This window comes from Ptiloglossa arizonensis, chromosome 2 (genome assembly GCF_051014685.1).
Source record: "Ptiloglossa arizonensis isolate GNS036 chromosome 2, iyPtiAriz1_principal, whole genome shotgun sequence".
Classification (NCBI taxonomy): Eukaryota; Metazoa; Arthropoda; class Insecta; order Hymenoptera; family Colletidae; genus Ptiloglossa; species Ptiloglossa arizonensis.
Genome location: NC_135049.1, coordinates 24339088 through 24362492, shown reverse-complemented (window position 1 = coordinate 24362492; position 23405 = coordinate 24339088). Strand labels below are relative to the sequence as shown.

The 23405-nt window shown below is 43.3% G+C and overlaps 1 long non-coding RNA gene across 1 annotated transcript; it reads right to left on the bottom strand.

The window, feature by feature from the left end:
* Positions 1-9530: 9530 nt before the first annotated feature.
* Positions 9531-21818, bottom strand: LOC143143664 (uncharacterized). The gene is made up of 3 exons (XR_012991212.1): positions 21757-21818; positions 21052-21294; positions 9531-9661 (listed from the first exon to the last, which is right to left on the bottom strand). It is a non-coding gene; the product is annotated as an uncharacterized LOC143143664 (long non-coding RNA).
* Between the last annotated feature and the right edge of the window lie 1587 nt (positions 21819-23405).

The following is a 23405-nucleotide window of genomic DNA, read 5'->3' as shown; positions in this document are numbered from 1 at the left end:
TCGAGATTAGTTCGCGAGTTTATCAAACAGGTTTCGAGGATGAACGGACATTAAGGCTTGGATTTCTATTTCGAAATGATTTTTCTAACCTATGGCGTTCAGAAACGACAAACCTTCCTTCTTGCTCTTGACTGGAACATTTTTCAGCAGAGCGTTAATTTTGTTTACGTTAAACTATCGTTAGAATAGTATCGTATAGAAATGTTGAATTATCGTTTAACACAGACAAGTGTCTACTTTGTTCAATACATCCGAGAAAACATAAATGTACGTTGCAACGAAATACGAACCGTTAGAACCAGAAAAGGTTATTTGTGTTGTGGCGGCAGTACCCACGCTTGACACCAGAGGGAAACTGACCGCCGACCGATTCCCGCAAGTTACCGTATCTGCTCCGATCGGTATATATACGGTCCCTTACCGATCTCCCAATATCCCGGCGTATAAGACAGGGCTTGCTAGGATGCTTTACCGATGAAACGCCACCATCCCATCCTTTTCCTTTTCTTTCCTTCACCTTAATTGCTTAATGTTCATGAATTCTCTTTTACGAAAGAGGCGAAAAGAAACTTAAGTCAATTAAAAAATGTTACCATTCTTGGACTAAATGCTCGACTACTACACGAATCACAAATATAACCTTTCCAAGGGTCTCACCGTTAAAGAGTATTAAACAAAAAGCTCCTCCAAACAGTGTTGTCGCATATACACCGAGAGACGGTTTTCAAAATCGCGGGGAATAATCTCCCTTTCTCGAATCGTATATCGGCCGCGATTCAACAGCTTTGTCCCTTCGTTTCCGCCCCTAACGTGTCTCGGGGCGTCGAATCGTGGCACGTACCCCGTTGGTGAGGTGAAAAACGGGGAGGGGGGGGGGGGGATAACTCTGACAGTCGTAGAAAATCTATGAACAAAAATGGAGAAGCCACTTACATGCGCGTAAAGTACTACAATTTATGGAAGGTGTGGGAATATAAATGCGCGACGTATCATAAATTTCGGTCTTGGACGGTCGAACGCGCGACAGGAGAGAGGGGGCGGGGCCACAGAGAGCGTGGAAAGAGTGGAGGGGGTCGAAGGGGGAGGCGAAAACCCAGCAGCTCCCCCCCTCCCCTTACGGCTCGAAGGTACTAACGATATTGTTCGGGGCATTCGCGGGCAACGGGGTTCGTCCTCCTCGAATTCTCAAGAGGGAACAACAATTTATTTTATCGGAGCTACGGAAATACCCGAAGGACCAGTCGCAAATCACTACCTCCGCGCTTTGCTTTACGATGGAATTTCTCTATCTCTTTCGCGCACTCGCTCGTCCCCGTTTCGTCCTCTCTGTTCCACCCCCCTCTGTCGTTCTGTCTCCGTTTCTCTCGCGGTCGGTTCCCTTTCTCTTTTTCTTTTTTTCTTTCCGATCGTCGTTTTTGCCCTTTCATCGGAAGAGGTCCCTCCGTTATTTTCGAAGCGGTATTAAAAATCGAGGTCGGATATTATTCCCGTTATTAATCGGCTCGTCACACCGCGGAATTGGGGAACGTGGAAATGGCTACTTTAAGGTCAAATTTCTGACCATACAACCGCATTTCAACTTGTCTGACCGTACACACGCATGCCTGCTTGTCCGACCGAACGTCCATAATTGCCCGACTATACACTCGCATTTCCATTTATCTGGCCATAGACGGATGTAATACCACTTGTCGGGCCATATACGGGAGTCTTACTACTTGTCCGACCACATACGACGGTCATACTACGTGTCTGATCACAGACGGGCCATACTACTCGAGCACCGTAGCAACGTAGAATTCGGACAGCAACCACTTTGTTGATACCGAACCCAGACTATTGCCACGATAATCAAATTAAAGTTCAATCCTTCCACTTTCTTCTCATTATGGCCTATTTGATTGTGGTCGATACGTAAGTAAGGAAATCGCCACTTGAAGAGGGGGTTGTCATATCCTAACAGTTGTTCGCCTTCGAGGGCGCGTTTGGATCATAAAAAATTCGACGTATCGAAATTGAGGTACCCCAAATTCAATATATCGAAATTGGGGTGGCATGGTCAGACAATTGGACATTAAAAAGAGAGTTGGTAAATTACTGGTCAGATTGTAGATCGCATACCTAATCCAGACAAGTAGTATTACTCCATTCGTGGTCAGACAAGTAGCACAAACCACGAACTAAGGTAAGCCAAGTAGTATTAGCCCGTACATGGCGAGACAAGCAGTATTAGCCAGTCTACGACCAGATAAGTCTGGCTACGGTCAGACAAGTAGTAGTAGCCATTCACGGACAGACAAGTAGCATCAGTCACATATGGTCAGTCAAGTAGCATAAACGTGTCCATGGCCAGACAAGTAGTACTAGCCTACCCATGGCCAGACAAGCAGTATAATTCCGTGCATAGTCAGACAAGTAGTATTATCCCGCGCATGACCAGCCAAGTAGTATTACTCATAATTGTCCGCTAGATGGCGTTCGAGCGTGTATGCGCACACACCATTTCGGTGTGTGGAGAATGGTTAAGAATACTTTGGATTTGCACGAGTTTATACGTGCGTGTAACACGAGTGGAACTGCCGAGAATCGAAACTCGTCGAAGCGAGACGCAGTACGCACACGAGATGCATTCCCCGAATTATATCGTTGCATCTCACTTCGTCTTGGCGTTTCGTTTCGTTCGCGTTCTCGTCAAGCGGTGGACTTTTACACTTGCACGATTCAACCGATACAGCAAGTGGTGTTTCACCGATCGTGACACGTCTTCTCGACACTTCGTTTGAAGTGTAGCACGAAAAATGAAGATACTCGATAGTATCGTTCGTTGTTTTCGATCACAGACGAGTGTGCAAAATTGTTGATCCCCGTACGAGCCCCCAACGAATTGTACTCGTGCGGTGTATCGATGTATATTATAAGTTACAGTGTTATTAGTATTAGACGCGGTGTTAGCAGTTAGTTTTGCTTTTCACTGAAGGTAGATCTGTTACGTACTCCTCTTTCTTACTACGACATACTACGACAGTATTAATCGGTGCGTTTCTCATTTTATGATACCGCTAGGGACGGTAAGGTCGCTCGAAAGTTTACGGTTATTGTAATTTCTCGTAAACCCGTTCAGACACAGTAAGTTCGCAGCATCGATCACCGGTGAACCGCGTTTAATATACCGAGCGTGTTTATACGTATTTATTTAATATATCGAGCGTAATAGTGTGTTTCGCGAGTCGTCAAACGCTTCGGGAAGTCCCTCGAGAGATCGACGATCCCAGAACGTGATTCGAGGAGGGGAGGGAGAATTCTAATTGGATATTCGCGGGGATTTCGTTTCCCTTTCGAGACACCTGATCGGCACCAGGTACTTACCAACCGGGAAAACGTTGATTCGAGACACCGAGTACACCGGTGGCCCGGTTAACGAAGTAGTCTCACCTGGCCGTGTGATGCGTTCCGCCCGGCCAGAGCTAAATTGAAATTGGACGCAGCGACGCGAATTATTATAATCCGGCTGCCACCGGAAGCCCCGCGGCGTTTTTCCTGCCGGTGCTCACCCTCCTTGTATATCGCCGGAGTATATAAAATTCAAACCCAACGTTTTCATCTGCTCGCGCGAATTCCTCCGGCTATCGTCTCGGTAGCCATCACCTGTTAGACTCGCGACCGATCGGAATTTTACTCGCGTTGAAAAAAAAGGAGAAGAAGAAGAAAGAAATGAAAGAAGGAAGGAAAGAAAGAAGAAAGGTGCGACGAATCGTCTGGTTCTGGATTCAAAGAGGCACAGAATCATTGAGGCGAGAAATGTGGAAATTTACCGAATGTGGAACAAGGTTGCGTGTATATACATACATAAGAATATATCGATGTGCAATAATATTTAATAATATACTGTGAAACGTGTGGAAATATTCCGTAATGGATGAAAAAATTCGAATAAAAGTGCACGCTCGTGTGAAATTACTACACCGTTCACTGTATCTACGAACGTGTGAGAATATTTCACAATGGATAGAAAAAAAGAAAAAATTGAATACAAGTGCATACTCGTGCAAAATTACTATACCATTCACCGTATCCACGAACGCGTGAAAATATTTCGCGATACGCGAAAAAATTGAATGTACGCGAACACGCTTGTATAAATTGTAGCGAGCATCTCGACGAAGAGAGAGAGAAAAAAAAGAAAAAAACTTACCTCCGTATGTAGGACACCGGCAACGCGTTGACGTTCGAATAACAAGTCGGTCGGTAGGTGTAGACGGAAGCTGACGCATCAGGTGCTGCATTATCATTAGTTACGGACCGATGTTTATGTCCGTTGTAACCCACCGGATTACTCCGGGATTAAGGGGAACGCGGTACCGGCGCGTAAGTAGAATCTGGACAACGTCGAGTCGTTTCGACTCGCGAAGGTTGACCGTGTGACGTCCGACCCGTTACACGGGCGCGGAATTTCCACTTTTCTCCGCGGAATGGTGTTCCGTTCCGCGTCGATGATATCGCACGGTAAACGGATCGTTCGAGAGTGTGGTACAGTAGGCGCGTTGTCTCGTTGGAATTCGAAAAACGATACGAATTTTATTTCCGCTCGTGCCGCTCTTCGAAACGCGATAAATAAAAAGCGTCGCGAAAGACTTACCTTTTGTCGATGTCTCGCAACGGACAGAAATGTACGCATCCCCATCGAACGTAATTTATCGTCCATCGACGAACCAACGACTCGAGCGACGGAATTGTGAGATTCTCCGATCGAAAATCCGTTGCGAGAAAGGAAAGAAGAAGGAGAGAAAAAAAAAGAAAACACGAACAAAAGAACTCGTAGCTTCCGGCACGGTGGCGCGCAGTCGGGATCAAACGAGACACCTAATATACCGGCGATAGACCGGTTGTACGAACGGTGTTATCAATCTGTGTTTGTATCGTACGAACGAATCGCGAGCGCCAGGCATCGTACTTCAAAAACAGAGGAGACCCTGTCGCTCGATCGAGTACGTTGAATAATTCTTCGTTTCAAGCGCAGCAACAGCCATCCGTGGTATCGATTTTTCACGGGGAGACCTTGTAATGTTTCAACGTCGGGTTCAGAAGCGGTTCGGTCCTTTGGTGTAAATGTTCCTATTAGGCCGCGGCGGGCAAACGACGAAACGAGAAAATCCTGCAACGATAAACTACCGACAGGATGAACTGCTTCGCTCGCGTATGCCGCGGTTTAATGTTCGACGCTGTTAAACAACATGTAGTAAAGCGTGACGCGGGTTCCGCATTAAGCAGCGCGACTTCCGCGTTCCCTGCCGAGGAGGGTCCCTCGGTTTCGTTTTATGACGTCGCGCTCTGCGTCGAGAACAAGCGAGCTACTGCGCGCAGATGAGAAGTCGACGTATGGAAGGAGATGTAGACCGTATTGGGTCGGACGTCTTCGACTGCGTGAAAATTGCTCGAAATTTCACGTTTTTCTTTACATATGGTATTTTTAGGTTCTTGTTGTGTGCGTGTGTATCGAGAACAGGCGAGCTACTGCGCGCAATTGAGAAGTCGACATATGGAAGGAGATGTAAACGGTATTGGGTCGGGCGTTTCACTCGGTCTTCGATTGGATGGAAATTATTCGAAATTCCACGTTTTTCTTTATATATAGGTTTTCTTTATACTTTTAGGTTCTTGTAGACGTTGTGCGTGTGTGTCGAGAACAAGTGAGCTACTGCGCGCAGTTGAGAAGTCGCCTTATGGAAGGAGATGTAGACCGTATTGGGTCGGACGTTAACTCGGCCTTCAATTCGGTGGAAATTATTCGAAATTTCACTTTCTTCTTTACATATGGTATTTTTAGGTTCTTGTTGTGTGCGTGTGTATCGAGAACTCGCAAGCTACTGCGCACAGTTGAGAAGTCGACTTATGGAAGGAGATGTAGACCGTATTGGGTCGGACGTTAACTCGGCCTTCAATTCGGTGGAAATTATTCGAAGTTTCAATTTTTTCTTTACATATGGTATTTTTAGGTTCTTGTTATGTCTGTGTGTATCGAGAACAAGCGAGCTACTGCGCACAGTTGAGAAGTCGACTTATGGAAGGAGATGTAGACCGTACTGGGTCGGACGTTAACTCGGTCTTCGATTGGCTGGAAATTATTCGAAATTCCACGTTTTTCTTTACATATAGTACTTTTAGGTTCTCGTAGACGTTTAACAATTTTTTTACACGTTCGATCTTGCACCGACCGTTCTCAAATTCGTTCCTATTGTTCCGGACTCTTCCGTTACGAGAGTTTAGGTCACGAGAAATATACAATACAAAATCTATGAGTTAATTTTCAACGGTTTTTTGATAATCATCGACCTTAACGAATCTTCGCGTTATTTCCCTCAATAGTATTGCTTTGAAATTATATTTGCACGCAATTTCGCATCTCCTTATTCACCAACCGCGCAAGATTAATTCGGCGCGTGACACGTGTCAATTATTACATTGGACAAGATACAGTTGATCCAATTAAGCCGGATCCGACCAAGATACATTTGGCCGGTAAGAGCCGGATTTGACACGAAACAGGACCCAGGCTCTCGCTCTATCCGATCCTCACCAGAGATTCCCACATTTAGGTGCTAAGCGATCAGGTTGCATTGATATAGAATTTCCCTATTCGTGGAAAGTATACGAAACTGCGAGTACGGGGATCGCAACACTTCTCGTCGACGATAATATTTTATTACGTGAATCTTTTTTCCGTTAGTAGTCGATACCGTAGACCTGTCTCTGCGCTAATTCGTCTCGGTCGTTATCGCCGAGCTCTTAGCGCGTAGGTAAAACTCGTCTCTCAACGAAGAGAAATATCGACGATAGTAATAGATTCCAAGACTCAATCTTTCCAGATCCACGGTGTAAATAATTGATCGTTTTACACAAAGATATCGACAAACGTTGTAAAATAATTCGACGTTGTAAAATACATTGTGTTCGGTACAAAAGAAATTCTCGTTGAAGACTCATTCGTAGATTCGGAACGGTTTACGTTCGAACGAATTTCTACATCGGGAGTAAGTCGATAAAAAAAAAAAAAACTAGAAAAACGACAAGTTCTCGTCCGATAACGTGCGAGAACCCTCGACGCTGGCTCTAAATAAATTAAACACGGTGTCTCGTCGTTCAGCTACTGCCATTGCGTTCAATTATCTCCGAGCCAGCCACATTTAAGCACGGCAACACGTGTTCGTCGTCAAAACGCAGCGCAGTTTCCACGATTTCCCCGCGATTCTCGCGGCAGCAATCACTTTAATGATCGCGCGCCGCTCCATTAACGAAGCGTCCCGAAGGGCTGGGGCTTTCTGAACGAACGAACGAACGAACCAACGAACGAACGAACGAACGTCGCCGACGGCGGCCGTGACACATCGTATCGAGCCCTTTTGTGCGCGCGAACCCTCCCTAAACTTCCCCTCGTTCCCGAGCCGTTACGTACACCAGGGTGCACGAGACTCGATGGTTTCCGACGCGACGACGCGACGGTTTTCATGGAACAACGCGACGATCCACCTGACCGGGAGATTCTTCCTCTTTGTCGACGAGAATGCGACTCGGATTTCTTTTTTCAGCAAATCTTCTCTATTAGTTACATTTTCTCCGAGATATTTTTTTTTCCGCACATCTTCTCTATTAGTTACATTTTCTCCGAGATGTTTTTTTTTAGCTAATCTCTATTAGTACCATTTTGTCCGAGATGTTTTTTTTTTCAGCAAATCTTCTCTATTAGTTACATTTTCTCCGAGATATTTTTTTTTCCAGCAAATCTTCTCTATTAGTTATATTTTATCCGAGATGTTCTTTTTCATCAAATCTTCTCTATTAGTTACATTTCGCCCGAGACGTTTCTTTTCGTCAAATCTCGTTTGTCAGTTACACCAGGTCCGAGGTGTTATTATTATCAAATCTTCATTAATTACACTTTGCCCGAATGTTTTCTCTCGCCAAATCTTTATTACTTACATTTTGTCCGAGATGTTTCTTTTCATCAAATCTTCTCCATTAGTTACATTTCGCTCGAAAGAGTTAAAGCCTTTCCATGGTTTCGTCATCGATAATCGCGGTACGTGCTCACCGTGGCTGCTCGAAACAGTCATTGAAACGCTCCCCTTGGTATTTGCAACCGTTTCGGCGACACTTTCACTTCAAACTTCCGTCGCGATATCCCCCGGTCGACGAGACGTAATTCTATACAGAAGTCCGGGCCGACTATGCGTCGACCACGCTACTTCATCAACGAAGAACAGACAACGGGACTTAATTATACATTCGGCGTACTTTCATCGGTGTACTTGCATCTCCCGCGTAGTCCCGTTTCTAATTAAACGAACTTCCCCTTTTCTTGCCTCCCCCTCCCACCCCCCTCCCTCTCATCGTGGACCAGAGTCCCTCTTTCGTTCACCACCGTTACGCGATTTTTCTCTCGGCGTACTTTTTTCTTTCCACCGAGTTTCCGTTCCGCGGTGGATCCTTCGTCAACGTTCTGAAACGGGATAATTACGTGGAATCCCGAACAGTGGAACATCTTGTTCCTGTAACGACACCGAGACGACGTCCGACGGTCCCGTACGTTTCGAGTTGCGAACATCCTGGAAGAATCGGTGCCCCGACTCGGTGGCACGAGTCGACCATTGTTCGGGACATTTGCCGCGACATCGATTTTTCGTTAATTCCACACCCCGCTATACAGGCTGCGGCAAAATTCACGATCTCGCGTTCCCGTTCGCCCGCCAACCGAACGAAACGTTTTTAGCTTCGTACGAAGACACGTAACGAGCGTGGAGTTTACACGGATAGAATGAAACAACGTCGAACGATGGATCGAGTCGGTCAACAATTTTTGTCCTTTCGTGGGGAATTTCGTATTATCGGAACGGGGTAGCAGATTTTATTTTGCAACGGTGATTCTCACACGTGATTTCCCTCGACGTTAAAGACCCCAGCAACGTTTCCACGTCGAGCTACGAATCTGACGTCGAATAGGAAACGAGAGGGTCGACGTCCTCGAATTATTTACGGGCGTTCGATTTTATCTCGTTGCTCCCGACGGAAGCGGGTCGAGGGTAAGTATCCTATGTTATTGCATCATCCTTTTATTATCATTCGTTGTACGACGGGGAGCGGAGTTATAGCGTCCCTACGCGAATTGTATCGCGACGCGGAATTTTTAACGCTCGATAAGTTCATTCACCGGATAAACGATATCGAGGCACCTTAATTCGCTTCTACTTTTCCGTTCGCGCTATCCGACCTGGAACGTTCGTCTTTATGTATTTTCAATTAAAAAAGAACGTTATTCGCAACTTCCAGATTTGCTAACCTTTCGTTTATCCCGTACCCGGTGAGTCTTTACGCAGTTTAAATCGAGAAGAAAAAATATTATTCCTTTGTAAATTTCCAAATTCACTAACCCTTTGTTTATCGCGTACCCAGCACCGGTGAGTCTTTACGTATTTTAAATCGAGAAGAAAAAAATGTTATTCCTTTGTAAATTTCCAAATTCACTAACCCTTTGTTTATCGCGTACATAGCACCTTTACGTATTTTAAATCTGAAACAAAAAAATATTATTCCTTTATATTTTCAAAATTTACTAACCCTTTGTTTATCGCGTACACTGCGCTGCAGTGAGTCTTCACGTATTTTAAATCTGGAACAAAAAATATTATTCCTTTGTAATACTTTGCTGGATAAGTTTCGTCGTTCGTTAAGAAACGGAGCTGTATTCGCTTTATTTACCTAAAGACGATACTACTGGTTTGACGAACACGTGTGAAGTTTCACGAAGATCTATCGACCAGTTCGTATATTTACAATTATTCAAAATCGAAACGTCACAGTAGTTTCTTGTTTACAATAAAAAAAAAAGACAAAACTTATCGAACAATCTGGCAACATCCAAATTTACAACCCCTTCGTTTATCGCGTGCACAGCAATGGTATAAGTCTGTACCCACTGCGGGTCACTCTGGACCCAAGCGGTGCACCCCGAGCGTTAACAGGTACCCGTGAACGCGATCGTGTGGGCTCGTACACATTGGTCGTTGTAATAATTGCGAGCAGGGTAACACGTGCACAGGCCCGCGGGATTCGTAAACTTGTCGCGCGAGCTCGAAACGTCGTCTCTCCCTCCTCCGCGTGATCCGTGGCATTCGCCGCGATATCGGCTCCTTAGATTCATAATGCATCGCACGTGCACCGGAGTCAATGTGGTTACACGGCTGAACGGAGTTAAACACGCTCTTCAGCCTACACTCGGGATGACGTTTACGCATGGCCGCGCCGCGAGCTTATACAGATCCTGTCCCGATCGAACGTGTTCCCGCCGGTTGTCTCGTTTCGCTAATCCTCCTGTGTAAAGAGCGTCGCTCCGACGACAACGCGGGAGTTTACTCCGAATTCGATAATACGATCGGTCCATGAATCGCTCGACGTTCAAGGAAACAACGAACGCAAAATTTATATCACGTGATTCCCCGTTCCATCGAGCTCCGTTTCATTTTTCAGAAATCCACACGTCGGAGAAGGTAGACTCGAAACGCTGCGATCCTCTTACCTAGATTTACCCAGGTATTCGTACCGTCTTCGAAACTTATCACTTTCATCGTTTCGTATTACAGATACTATTTAATATCGAATTGTTCGGAAAGTGATTTCGTTCTCCAAAACGGGGAATGTATAATTTGATAAAATGTTTGTACACTCTAAAAAAATTATGTTTGATTTAAAAAAGAAACGAAATCACTTTCCGAACAACCTCAATATTGAATACATTATTCGTTACATCGACAAGTTTGAATTTAATATTCCGTGATTTCTACCGTTTTTATTCGCGAGTGGGTTATTACAGAGACCAGGTTAAATTGTCATTTTACGGAATGTTTAATCTTCCGTAACGTACGATGATTATTGTCGCGAAGTGTTTATCACGGAGACGATTATCATCGTCGTGTATTCGTTGCATCGACGAGCTTAACCTTCGATACTTACACGATATCTTTTCGTGTCCCTGGACCATTGTACAAAACGCAACATTCGCGTATCGAGGAATTACCATTCAGGTTGTCCAATGTCACGTTAGGTTCTCCAGCGAACAGGAACGCGCGATTTAACCTCTCCCTGGGATTCACCGGGCATTATATTCGCGGGACTCGTAAATCCGTTTTATACGGGCTTTCGATACCGTATCCGTGGAATCAATGATCGCCTATAAAAAGGTATCTTAGTCGCGGGTAGCGCACGTTTCCGTATTCTCTCGGTTAAATACGCGGCATCTATCACCCGGTACATTGTACGCGATATCCCTGGCACGGTCGGGCATCTATCAGCCGAGCAATATCGCTTACACGGCCCGCTAAAGTCAACCGTATCGGCATATCGGCGTGCATCCAACGGGTGTCCATCAATTTATTTGTTTTACGGGGGCGGGACGAATCGGTTTTTTTTTTATCGAGAAATCTCGATGACCTCTGCCCTCCAATAAACCACCGATTTCCGAGCGATCGGTATTAAGCGGAATCGAGCACCTTTCTTTGCGTGTCCTTTGTCGATTAAATGAATAGCGATACCGATCGACGTGACGATTAACGACGAATCAATTTTTAAGCATTGCGTCGATGCATCGAACGGGTATCGAGTGACCATTGGGTATGAGTAGATTGTTGAGATTTCTAGGAGGAAAATTATTTTGTGTTTTTTATTCGTCCAATGTCATAATAATTAATGGAAATACGTATTAATTTTTAGCATTGCGTCGAGGTATCGAACATGTATCGAGTGACCATTGGGTATGAGTAGATTGTTGAGATTTCTAAAAGGAAAATTATTTTGTGTTTTTTACTCGTCCAATGACATAATAATTAATGGAAATACGTATTAATTTTTAGCATTGCGTCGAGGTATCGAACAGGTATCCAAACGAATGATCATTGGGCGTTGGTATAAGCAGATTGTTGAGATTTTTAAGAGGAAAATTATTTTGTGTTTTTTACTCGTCCAATGTCATAATAATTAATGGAAATACGTATTAATTTTTAAGCATTGCGTCGAGGTATCGAACAGGTATCGAAACATTTCTAGGAGGAATATTATTTTACGTTTTTTACTCGTCCAACGACATATTAATTAATGGGGATACGTATCAATTTTTAAGCATTGCGTCGAGATATCGAACAGGTATCGAAACATTTCTAGGAGGAAAATTATTTTGCGTTTTTTACTCGTCCAACGACATACTAATTAATGGAAATACGTATAAATTTTTAAGCACTGCGTCGAGGTATCGAACATGCATCGAAACGAGTGATCGTTGGGCGTCGGTACGATAAGTTTCACGATATTTCTTGTAGGGGAATTATTTCACGCTCCTCTTTTTTGCGCAATTGCTACAAAGTTATCTCGTTATCCCTCTTTCGAGTAATACCACGGGGCAAATGTAATTAACGGTACTTCGAAATTAATGGACCAATTTCTCTCGCTAATGTAGATACCAAATTCGTAGTAGGTTATATTCCCTTCCATTCCGTAGTCCCTTTGGTAAATGGATCCGTATGCGGAGAACTAATCGTCCGAATCCACTCGATTGTTGCACGTGCAGTCCACTTATGATATTGTATCATTTATGCAATACCTTCTGACGCGATTGAAAGCCGTCGTGTCGTCGAGCGCATTATACCAATTTGCCATCAATCGGTCGTTTAATGCATCGTAGAGTATACGATGAAACAAATCGACGGTTGTGTACGAGCGACAGGTGGCCATCGTTGATATTTTCTTTAATAGGAATTAAATACTCGACGAGACGCGTTGTCGGGTCGATTTTTTCCCCCTCGTTGTCGTTGGGTCCGTCACTGCGATACTTTTCGCGCATCGTGGGATATAATTTTAATCTATTCAATATCGGAACCCGTCCAGGCAATTACGTCACCGTGTACCGAGTATAAAAGGTATCGTATAAATCGACAAATGCACCCATACCGTATCCATACGTTAACAAATACTTTCGTATAGTATGGACAATAGATCAACGAATATCCCCGTATTATACCGTTAGATCGAGAAACACTTGCCGCACGTTCAGAGATAATTTTAACCCGCTCGATACCGGAAACCGTCCACGCAATTATTTCACTCTGTATCGACTGGTGTGTACCGTACGTATCGATAGATTAACAAACGAGTCACTGGATCGTATTACTTCGACGATCCGAGTACCACCGGTGAGAGCGAAACAATTTTCACGATACACGATACACACAGAGAACTCGCCTCGACTCTTGGCTAAAATGTCGAACCGTTATTTCCAATTTTCAGCAGAAATGCACCGAACGAACAGCAGTCTCAATAATTTCGTCGACGGGATGAAAGACACCCCGACTTCTGTTCGATTCCATCGAGATCGAACCCACCCCCGTCGGGGAACTCGACGTTCCGCGAAATGAAAACAATGAATCCTCTCGATTACTCTAATTGCGTGCTTAAAAAAAATGAAAGAAAGAAAAAGAAAAAAAAAAAAAAAAAAAAGAGAACCAGTCGACGACCAGACTCGCAACGATTCTTCGTTAAATCCTCGACTGGATTGCACGAATTCATCGACGGGATCTCTTGTTTACCACCCCTACGGGAAAGCAGGGTCCTCGAACGAGGCACACAGGTGCGTGTGCACAGGTACACAGTAATTACTCGAGCCACGGTGGATTTTCCAGCTTCGATGCGGTCGTATAATTATTTCTTAAATCAAGCGACTCGTCGAGCCGCTCGACGACGGATGAATGCGTTTTTCAGTACCCTCCCCCTGATTTTTAATTATGTACGAGGAGTCCTTTATGCGGTCGTTATTATATTACACGCGTACATTTAACGCGTTCGTTGCGTATACATTGCCACCATTTTCTTCGTGAATTTTCTTTTCACTCGATTATTGTCCCGCTCCTTTTATCATAATTGTTCGCATTTGTTTCCGCGGGTACAATAACTCGGAGGTTGGCTCGAAATAGCAGCCAGCCAGCCCCGCCCGTAATTCTCTATTGTGGAAATTATTCTTGCAAGACAATGCACAGGGTGTATCGGCAGAAGGAGGCCATCTAAATGTCTCCTCTGTTTTTAACAGTACGAAAAATATTTACGGTACAATCCGGATAGTTCCCAAGGAGGAACGACGTAAAAAGAAACGACTTTCTCTTTATTCTTTCCGAGGTTGTTAATACCTTTTTACCAAAGGAACGAGTCACCCCTGCGTGTACACTGTATCTGTGTATACAGACGTGTATAACGTATAACAAAAAACGTTCGATAAGAATAAGAATGAAAATTTCGATGACTTCGAGCGGTAGGGGTACTTAGTTTCTTCTTACAATTATTTTCAATACTTTCGAGTTCGCTTCCTCCGATTTTCTGAACTGTACTTAAATTTAAAAATCGACTTTCAAATTTTCAATGTACAACGATGATGCGTTATCAACGTTCAACTACCCACAAGTTCACTTTTCGTTTTACTTCTCACGGGGTCGATTATCGTTCTCGAGCGATAGGGGTACCTAGTTTATTCTTACAATTATTTTCAATACTTTCGAGTTCGCTTTGTTCGTATTTCTAAACTGTACTTAAATTTAAAAATAGACTTTCAAATTTCCAATGTACAACGATAATACGTTATCAACGTTCAACTACCCACAAGTTCACTTTTCGTGTTACTTCTCACGCGGTCGATTATCGTTCTCGAGCGATGGGGGTACCTAGTTTATTCTTACAATTATTTTCAATATTTTCGAGTTTGCTTTGTTCGTATTTCTAAACTGTACTTAAATTTAAAAATCGACTTTCAAATTTCCAATGTACAACGATAATACGTTATCAACGTTCAACTACCCACAAGTTCACTTTTCGTGTTACTTCTCACGCGGTCGATTATCGTTCTCGAGCGATAGGGGTACCTACTTTATTCTTACAATTATTTTCAATACTTTCGAGTTCGCTTTGTTCGAATTTCTAAACTGTACTTAAATTTAAAAATCGACTTTCAAATTTCCAATGTACAACGATAATACGTTATCAACGTTCAACTACCCACAAGTTCACTTTTCGTGTTACTTCTCACGCGGTCGATTATCGTTCTCGAGCGGTGATAGGGGTACCTAGTTTTTTCGTCACCCGTTATAATTGTTGCTCGAACCGAGACACGGAGTCGTTGGAATAATCACGAACCGCGGTGTATGTGCAGCTGCACGTGCACGTGGTTTCACGGGGGTGCGTTAACGCCTACGTTGATGCACCGACGGAGGCATCCTCCATCCACTTGTCAGGTAATTGCGTTATGTATTGACTTAGTTCACCGGGGTGAACGGGAAGGTTCACGTAAGGGAACGAAAGGGTGGGGCGCAGTCGACGAGTTGCATATTAATTATCCGATAATTTCCAGCTTAACGAGCCGCCACCCTCGCCACGGGTACGCGACTACGTCGAGCGTCGCGCTTTTTCGCGTTCACGGCTCCAGGGGTTGCGATTGTTCGATCGCGAGGAACGGGGGGAGGGAACGGGGAACGTGTGTCTACGCGGCTGTTTGTCGGGGAACGACGAGAGATCCCCTTTCGAGGGGATGAGATCCTCGCTTCGCTGATTTTTCGACGAATTTTTTCGTTTCCCTCGGCGAGACGAAAGACACGATCAAACGATACGAAAACATTCAGAACGGACAGTTTTTCGAAAAAAAGAAGAAATTTCTCTCCAGCCAGAGAGAAAATTTCGAACGAGTGATACGGAAGAAATAAAAAATTCAACGATCCGGATCGATTCGGGAGCGACGAGCTATCGGCACGGCGCAAAGGATGTCAATCGCTCGGCGATTTCAATTACTAGGTCGTTCGATAAAATATAGTATAGTACTAGATTGCTCAATAAGTTTCACCGTTCGATAAAATATAGTATAGTAGATAAAATAAGTATAGTATAGTCGTTCGAGAAAACCTACTGAACAACCTATTACTTGCTCCATATTGTTTCGATAATTCTCCGAAATCTGAATTGTACAAACACGGGGTGGATTAGTGTCCATGGTACAATCTAGGAAGGGATGATTCTACGCGAAGAAATAAGTTTGAAATAAAGAATAAAATTTGTTCATCCGAGGTACATTATAAATAAATGTCTGTATCGAGATCTGTTCAACTTAACTAAGTAGTTAGGCAAGTACTCGTATCGTTCAGAGTCGAATTTCTCAAGAACAGAGTCTCGAAAGAATTTTTTTTTTTATTTTCGATTTTTCACTTATTCTTTATTTTCGATTTTTTACTTATCCTTTATTTTCGACTTTTCACTTATCCTTTATTTTCGACTTTTCATCTATCCTTTATTTTCGACATTACTTTATTTTTCACTTATTCCTTATTTTTCATTTACTCTTTATTTTCGACATTACTTTATTTTTCACTTACTCTTTATTTTTCATTTATACTTCATTTTCGACATTATTTTATTTTTCACTTATTCTTTATTTTCCACCTACTCTTTATTTTCTACATTACTTTACATTTCACTTAGAATCTTCCCTCTCCTCGGTTGTATCATCGATGCCGGGGCATCCTGTAGAAAATTTAACGCGACAATTTTTCCGGGAAGTTCCTCGTCGACTTGTCGAAATTTGTTATCGCGATTAATATCGCAGGAGAGGGGGAGAAACACACTGACCGAGCGTCAGACACCATTTCCAATTAAACCGACGTGAATGTAATATAAACACGGTACGCGTATACAACGCTCACCCCGGACGATACGGACCAATAAAATGCATATTTGATTATTTATTTTGAATATGATTGGAATTTTAAACCGACGCGTACCATTGCCGATAGATTCATGAATTTCAAATACACCGACATTGGCGAACGCGACGCGATCGTTCGTGACAAAGACGAAAGAGTAATTTCGAGATGTCGCGAAAGGTATTCGAAAACAATCGTCCCGTTCTAAATTTTCTCGTAATGAAAATTTACGTATACTCGAAACATCTCGAGTAACGATCTCCTTTCCACGTCTTTGAACAATTACATCAATGATCAACGTTCACTGATTATTCTGAGCAAATTTTCCACCGATCGTCTCGAGGATCGATCGCTTCGAAAGAACAGATCTTCGTGGGTTAATTTTGAAAACCCTCGAGAGAGAGAGAGAGAGAGAGAGAGAGAGAGAGAGACCCTACTCCTTCTCCTATCGCTAAAAAACTAAAACAAAAATTGCAAACACTCAGGGTCGTACACCGTTCTTTGGACGAGCCTCCCGCACGCTTGTCGGTTACTTTTCTCTGGTTCGTGTTCTTCTCCTCCGCTCGTGTTGACTCTTAACAAATAGAACCCCGAAGGAACGAAGAATAATTTAATTTCTCGCGAGCGTTTCGAAGTCTCCGGGAAAAATTGTTTACCTCGCCCTGTCCCCCTTCACGCAGACCCACCCCTTTATTCCTGAGAATTAATTCGTCGAGTTTCGACTCGAAAGATCCTTCGTTTCGCGATACGGTTCGGTAAACGAAAGGGTTCTGAATTGTTTAAACAACCGTTACCCGGATATTCTCTCGGTCGTGGGACCGTGCGTGCTGTAGAGTGAAAAAGAGACGGAAAGTGTGTGTGTGTGTGTGTGTGAGAGAGAGAGAGAGATATTTTCATAAAGTATTCCGGAACAAGGCAGGACGCGGATTCAGCTTCGCTCGTTGTATATCACGCTGGGATAAAAGTTTCCGTTGTTTATTGCTGAAAAATACAGCTGCTTCGTAGACTCGACGAACAAGAACGAGTCAGAGAGAGAGAGATAGGTTTAGAAAAAAAAAAGAAAGGAAAAGAATTAGTAAAATGTGGTTATAGTTGGGGGATTTTCACGATCCGCGTGTGAAACATTGTGCTTTCCAGACACGGCTGAACGTTATTCATCGCGGGTGTTTCTTGGGGTCGTCCAAAATTTTTCCAACGATTTCGATCTCGTCCTTCCGTCCTCGAGAGACACTTCGCGCTACTAGCGGATTCCGGGCGCGTAATACTGGTTCAGTTCGGCGAGACTTCGTTATCTCGTTCGTTCTCGATGATCGCGGAACGTGTAACTAATTGCCGCTACGACTAATGGCGGACCGGGGCTCGTTGTAACTGAAAATTCCATCATGAAACGAACGTAACAGTTTTATTAATCGTTGGTGGAATTAACGTTTTACTTACAACGGATCTTTCATTTCGAAGCGAACGAGGTTTCGTGTTTTTATTGAACGTTTCGAAGCGTCCTCGATACACAGGCTGTTCGAATTCAATCCGTAAATGAGAATTACTTAAATAGAAAATAGTTCGGATAGGAATTGAGAGACTTCGAGGAGGACACAACGAGACTAATTCATTTTTTTTTTAGATGGAAAACGCGTTAATAAACGTGGCTCGATGTTTTCTATAAAAAATGTAAAATTTCAACGTATTTGTAAGGAAAAATGAATCCAGAGGGAGAATCGTATTTTTCTCGAAATTTTTCACCTCTTTTCTATGAAAAATACAGAATGTCCTGATACTTATGGACAGGAGGAAGAGTCGGGGCTGGATGTTAGGGCTCTACGGAGGAGTTTATAGCGTATGCGAGGTATTACGTACGATCCATTCCTTTAACACTGGTGCGTTCCCCGAGTCTTTTTTTCTTTTCTCTTTTTGCGATAAAAATTATTACAATGGACTGGATGTTTTCATAGTTCTTTCGTTGTGTTGCATCAGGACACTTGGAAGTGAATCTAAAACTGTTGTAAACTTATCGAAGGACTCGAACGAATATACTCCCATTTGATATTTTACATCGCGAGAAAAATAGGTAACTGTTATTATATATAATGTTACAAAGTTGAAAACACGAGTTTTGTGAGCTGGAGATATTTTTTACTTAAATGTTTACACCGATTACACCCTCGAGATAGCTTTTACGTAAATATTTACACCGATTACACTCTTCAGAGATTTTTTACCCAAAATATTTACACCGATTACACCCTCGAGATATTTTTTACCTAAATATATAAACCGATTACACACTTCAGAGATCTTTTACCCAAAATATTTACACCGATTACACCCTCGAGAGATATTTTATCTAAACATTCACAACGATTACACCCACGTGAGATTCTTTTACCTAAATACTTACATCGATTATTTACATCCCCGAGAAATTTTTTATCCAAACATGTACATCGATTACACCCTTCAGGTAATTTTTATCTAAACGTATGCATCGATTACACCCTCGAGATATTTTTTATCCAAACATTCACAACGATTACACCCCCGTGAGATTCTTTTACCTAAATACTTACATCGATTATTTACATCCCCGAGAAATTTTTACCTAAACATGTACATCGATTACACCCTCCAGGTAATTTTTATCTAAACGTGTACATCGATTACACCCTCGAGGTACAATTTCATCCGAATACCTCGAGTGTAAAATCGGCTGGAAAACCGCGTTAAGGTTAAAATCCACTACGAAGGAAGGAAAAATATAATACTAGAAATTAACAGCGTCCCGTTTCCCCCGTTTCAACTACCCAAGTCGTCGTCGTCGTCGTCGTTTCCGTTTTCCGTGCAAAGCTTCGGCCATCAGGTGTGTCCTCGGTCGATTCGGCGATTTTCTCCGTGAGGGAAAAACCGTAGGGAAGGTGAAGCCGGATAACGCAGACGTCGGTCGTTGAATTTTGAGACTACCTTTTCTCCGCCCTCTACTTCGTCTTCCTGGCCCACGTACGCGAGCGAGCATTATGTATAAGATACGGTACCGTGTTTTCGCGGTGCAACGCGCAGAGACCATGCAAATAAGCTGGCTCCTGGTTCCTTACGATTTCACGTGTAGTTAGCGCGTTTCCATAGAAATCCTACGAGGCGTTCGCGGGCATGCGAGACTATGCATTCTCAGGGACGTTCGAATGGGCTTTCTTCGAGTGCATCGCGAAAGAACGAGTTTCCAAAGGTTCGCGATGGAGAGAAACACAGATCGTGGCACACGGGGGAAGTAAGCTCGATCGAGCTGTATTTCAAATTCGAAAGCTTTCGATCTCGCGAACGCGCACGAAAGGTAATGCATCTTGAGAACCTATTCGGACAAATGGATAACATCGACGCGATTTTTCATTCGTTTCTCGCGGAGAGTCGCAAAACGTACGCGCGAAGTTCTCTCAACGAATAGAGTTAAAAGAACGGAGCTCGGCGCGATTCGAATACGATAACGATAATGAATTTTGGCGAACGAATAAACGAACGAATCGAAGAACGCAACGTCCACGTATCACGAGACGTAAAATTTCCAGAAAGGTCCGTAAGTCATTGGAACGTCTTCCTGTTCACGGTGTAATAAATAAATTCTGTCTCGGCGGTCGAAGTTTCTCGCGTCTGGGCAAAGATAATTTCTTACGGAAAAATTACAATACGGGAAAAAGATAGGGAAGGAATCTCGTGTAATTAATGTCAAATATTTAAATTTCGCCCAGCCGGGAGGTGCAATTAATTTTAATTACGAGGTGTCTTCCCGACGTTGTCCCGTTTTCACGTATCTCCCGAGATCATCTCCCGTTTCTCTCGTACAGTTTTTACTCTTCTTTACAGTCGACTATCAACCGATTTTCTCCGGTGTATACAACGTTGTATATTCGTTCGCCCGAGCGATACAGAAATTTATTCCATGTATGCGAATAGATCGTTTAATTCGAAGCGAACCGACGACCGAGTCACCCCGCACTAAACAAGATGGGACGTTTCCTTAAAATCCTTTCCCCGTAGCTACGTCTTAGACCGCCAAATGAGAAATTTCGCGACGTCCACAATATTCTCCCGGCGAGAAAATGAAATTCGCTCGTTCAATTTCTGTTCACGAAAAACGTACCGCGTCTGAGAAAAATCCCTCGGAAATATCCGAAGCAGCTTCTTCGAGTGTTAAATTCCGAAGGAGCGGCTCTCCGAGACACAAGAATTTCGGTGGTTCGCGAAATACTTTTTTTTTTTTTTTTGCCCCTCGATTATACGAAAGTATCGTCTCTCTTACCGTTTTTGCTTCTCTTTCTTCCTCTGATCGGTTCTCGTCTCGTTTTGCTTTTCGACGAGAAAGAAGCGACAAACGACAGCACGTGTCTCCTCCGCGTTGTAAGCTGCGCGTCGGTCCCGAGCAGTGTGCTCGTAACGAGTAGGTCGTCCACGAACTCGTTCTTCCTGGCATTCGAAGCGTCTTTCGCTTCCACGTTTCGACGATCGTTTTCGACGACGATCCACGCTCCATCGAGGATGAGAGCTGTGAAAAAAATGATTTCCGAATGAAAAAAAAAAAGAATCGCACCGTACGCTCGAAGTGTCGTTCGCGTTGCGACGACTCGACGATTCTACGATCTTCCCGCGACACCGCACAGGAAGCGTGCGAAAAGGAAACCCTTTCATCGTGTTGTCGTCGAGAATCCGAGTCCTTCCCGTAGAATAAGATGAAAATAAAATTTAGCGAAGGCGCCGGGGCGTTCGAAATTGGAAAATCGAAGTTCTCGCGGCGGAGATTCGATTAACCCGCGACGAATGCGTTCTGTCGGAAGGGGATTGAAATTTTTTTCGCATTCAATCTTCGCCACTTTGAAAACCCTTCGTCCCACCCCTCCGGTATCGAGGGAGGTTTTTATTCACCTTTGGAGAAAATTATTCCGGGGGATATACTTTACGCGGAGAAATGAAATCCAAAGGAGGGTCGCTCGAATAAGATTTTTCCTACCGATATTTCGCTCTTTTCCCCGCCGGTGGAATTTCTTGATTCTCGGTGTCGCGTCGCGGCCGTTCGAGGAGTTCTTTCATCCTCGGCTAGGTAAGATAAGCCGGCAAGCTACGGAGGCGGAAGTCTACGTCTTCTTCTGGTTCGCGGGGCGACAGGAGAACCGTACCGGAATATGCAAATGCGGCATCGCGGCCGCTTTCTGCTAATTCGTTTTGCGCCCCCGCCTCCATCGTGCGCGCACGCTGGGCGTCGTCTTGCAATTTCGCGTGGAATTTCCTCGTTGTTGTTGTTCATTTTCGTGACGGTAACACTAGCTTCCGTTGCGCCTCGCTGCCGATTAAAATGACGCGTTACCTTCAGAAACGCGATCGTTATCCACGCACGATCCTCGAGCGTATTCGTCGTGTACGGTTTAATTACGATTAAACAGGAACGGGCGCTGTTGCGCGTAAATAACCGTGTTTTTACACCGATTGTACGCAATTTCGAAAGAAAGTACCGTTCTCCGCCGCTTTGTCCATATCGGTATTCTTTGTATCGACGTAACCTAGTGAATCCAAGCGAGTAATTCCTCTTTCGTCGTCGCGCGTACATTCGTGGCGATCAATAGCCACGTACAAAGTCGCGAACTTAAACATACGAAGAGTGTAATTATGAAACGAAAGAGTGTCCAATAGTAAAATAAAATTAAAAATAATAAAAAAATACTGGAACGTCGCCTGTGTTTTCCATCTTCTCGTATTTGACAGGAACCGGTCGAATGTTTTCCAGTTCGAAGTGTCGCGAACTTAAACATACGAAGAGTATAATTATGAAACGAAAGAGTGTCCAATAGTAAAATAAAATTTAAAATAATAAAAAAATACTGGAACGTCGCCCGTGTTTTCCATCTTCTCGTATTTGACAGGAACTGGCCGAATGTTTTCCAATTCGAAGTGTCTCCAGCTTAAACATACGAAGAGTATAATTAGAAAATAAAAGAGTTTCCAATAGTAAAATAAAATAAAAAATGTATTTGACATTTTTGTATTTGACAGAAACCGGTCGAATTTTGTCCAATTCGAAGTGTCTCGAGCTTAAACATTACGAAACAAAAGAGTTTCCAATAGTAAAATGAAATAAAAAATAATAGAAAGATACTCGAATACCGAGCGATCGTTTCCTCCTACCTCCGCGACCGTAAAGGGGATTCGATCGAGGTCAAAGGGAATTATAAATTTAAGATTCGAATCCATGCTCGTCGATGAGAAACAGAGAGCGAACGGGTCGACTTTAAAGAAATATGCAGCGTCGTTCGAGCGACACGAAACCATTTTGATGTCTCTGAAAAATATAAGATATCGAAAAATGAACAAGAATTCGAATTGTAAATTATCGTCCATTGTGTTCCAAAAATACGTATGCACATTAAAAATTCAGAGGATTTATATTCGGAGATCAAAATAGCCAGTTAAAATTACCCCCACTTCGAAACACCCTGATTTATAAATTTATCGTTCCGATTTGGCGAAAATAACCTTACCCAATCAATAACAATGCTAATAATATTAATATAACAATATTAATAACAATCGAATCAACACACATAACAATCGAGTCTCTTACACTGACACGGATCGCTTTTTAAATAATACTCCAATATTTATTCA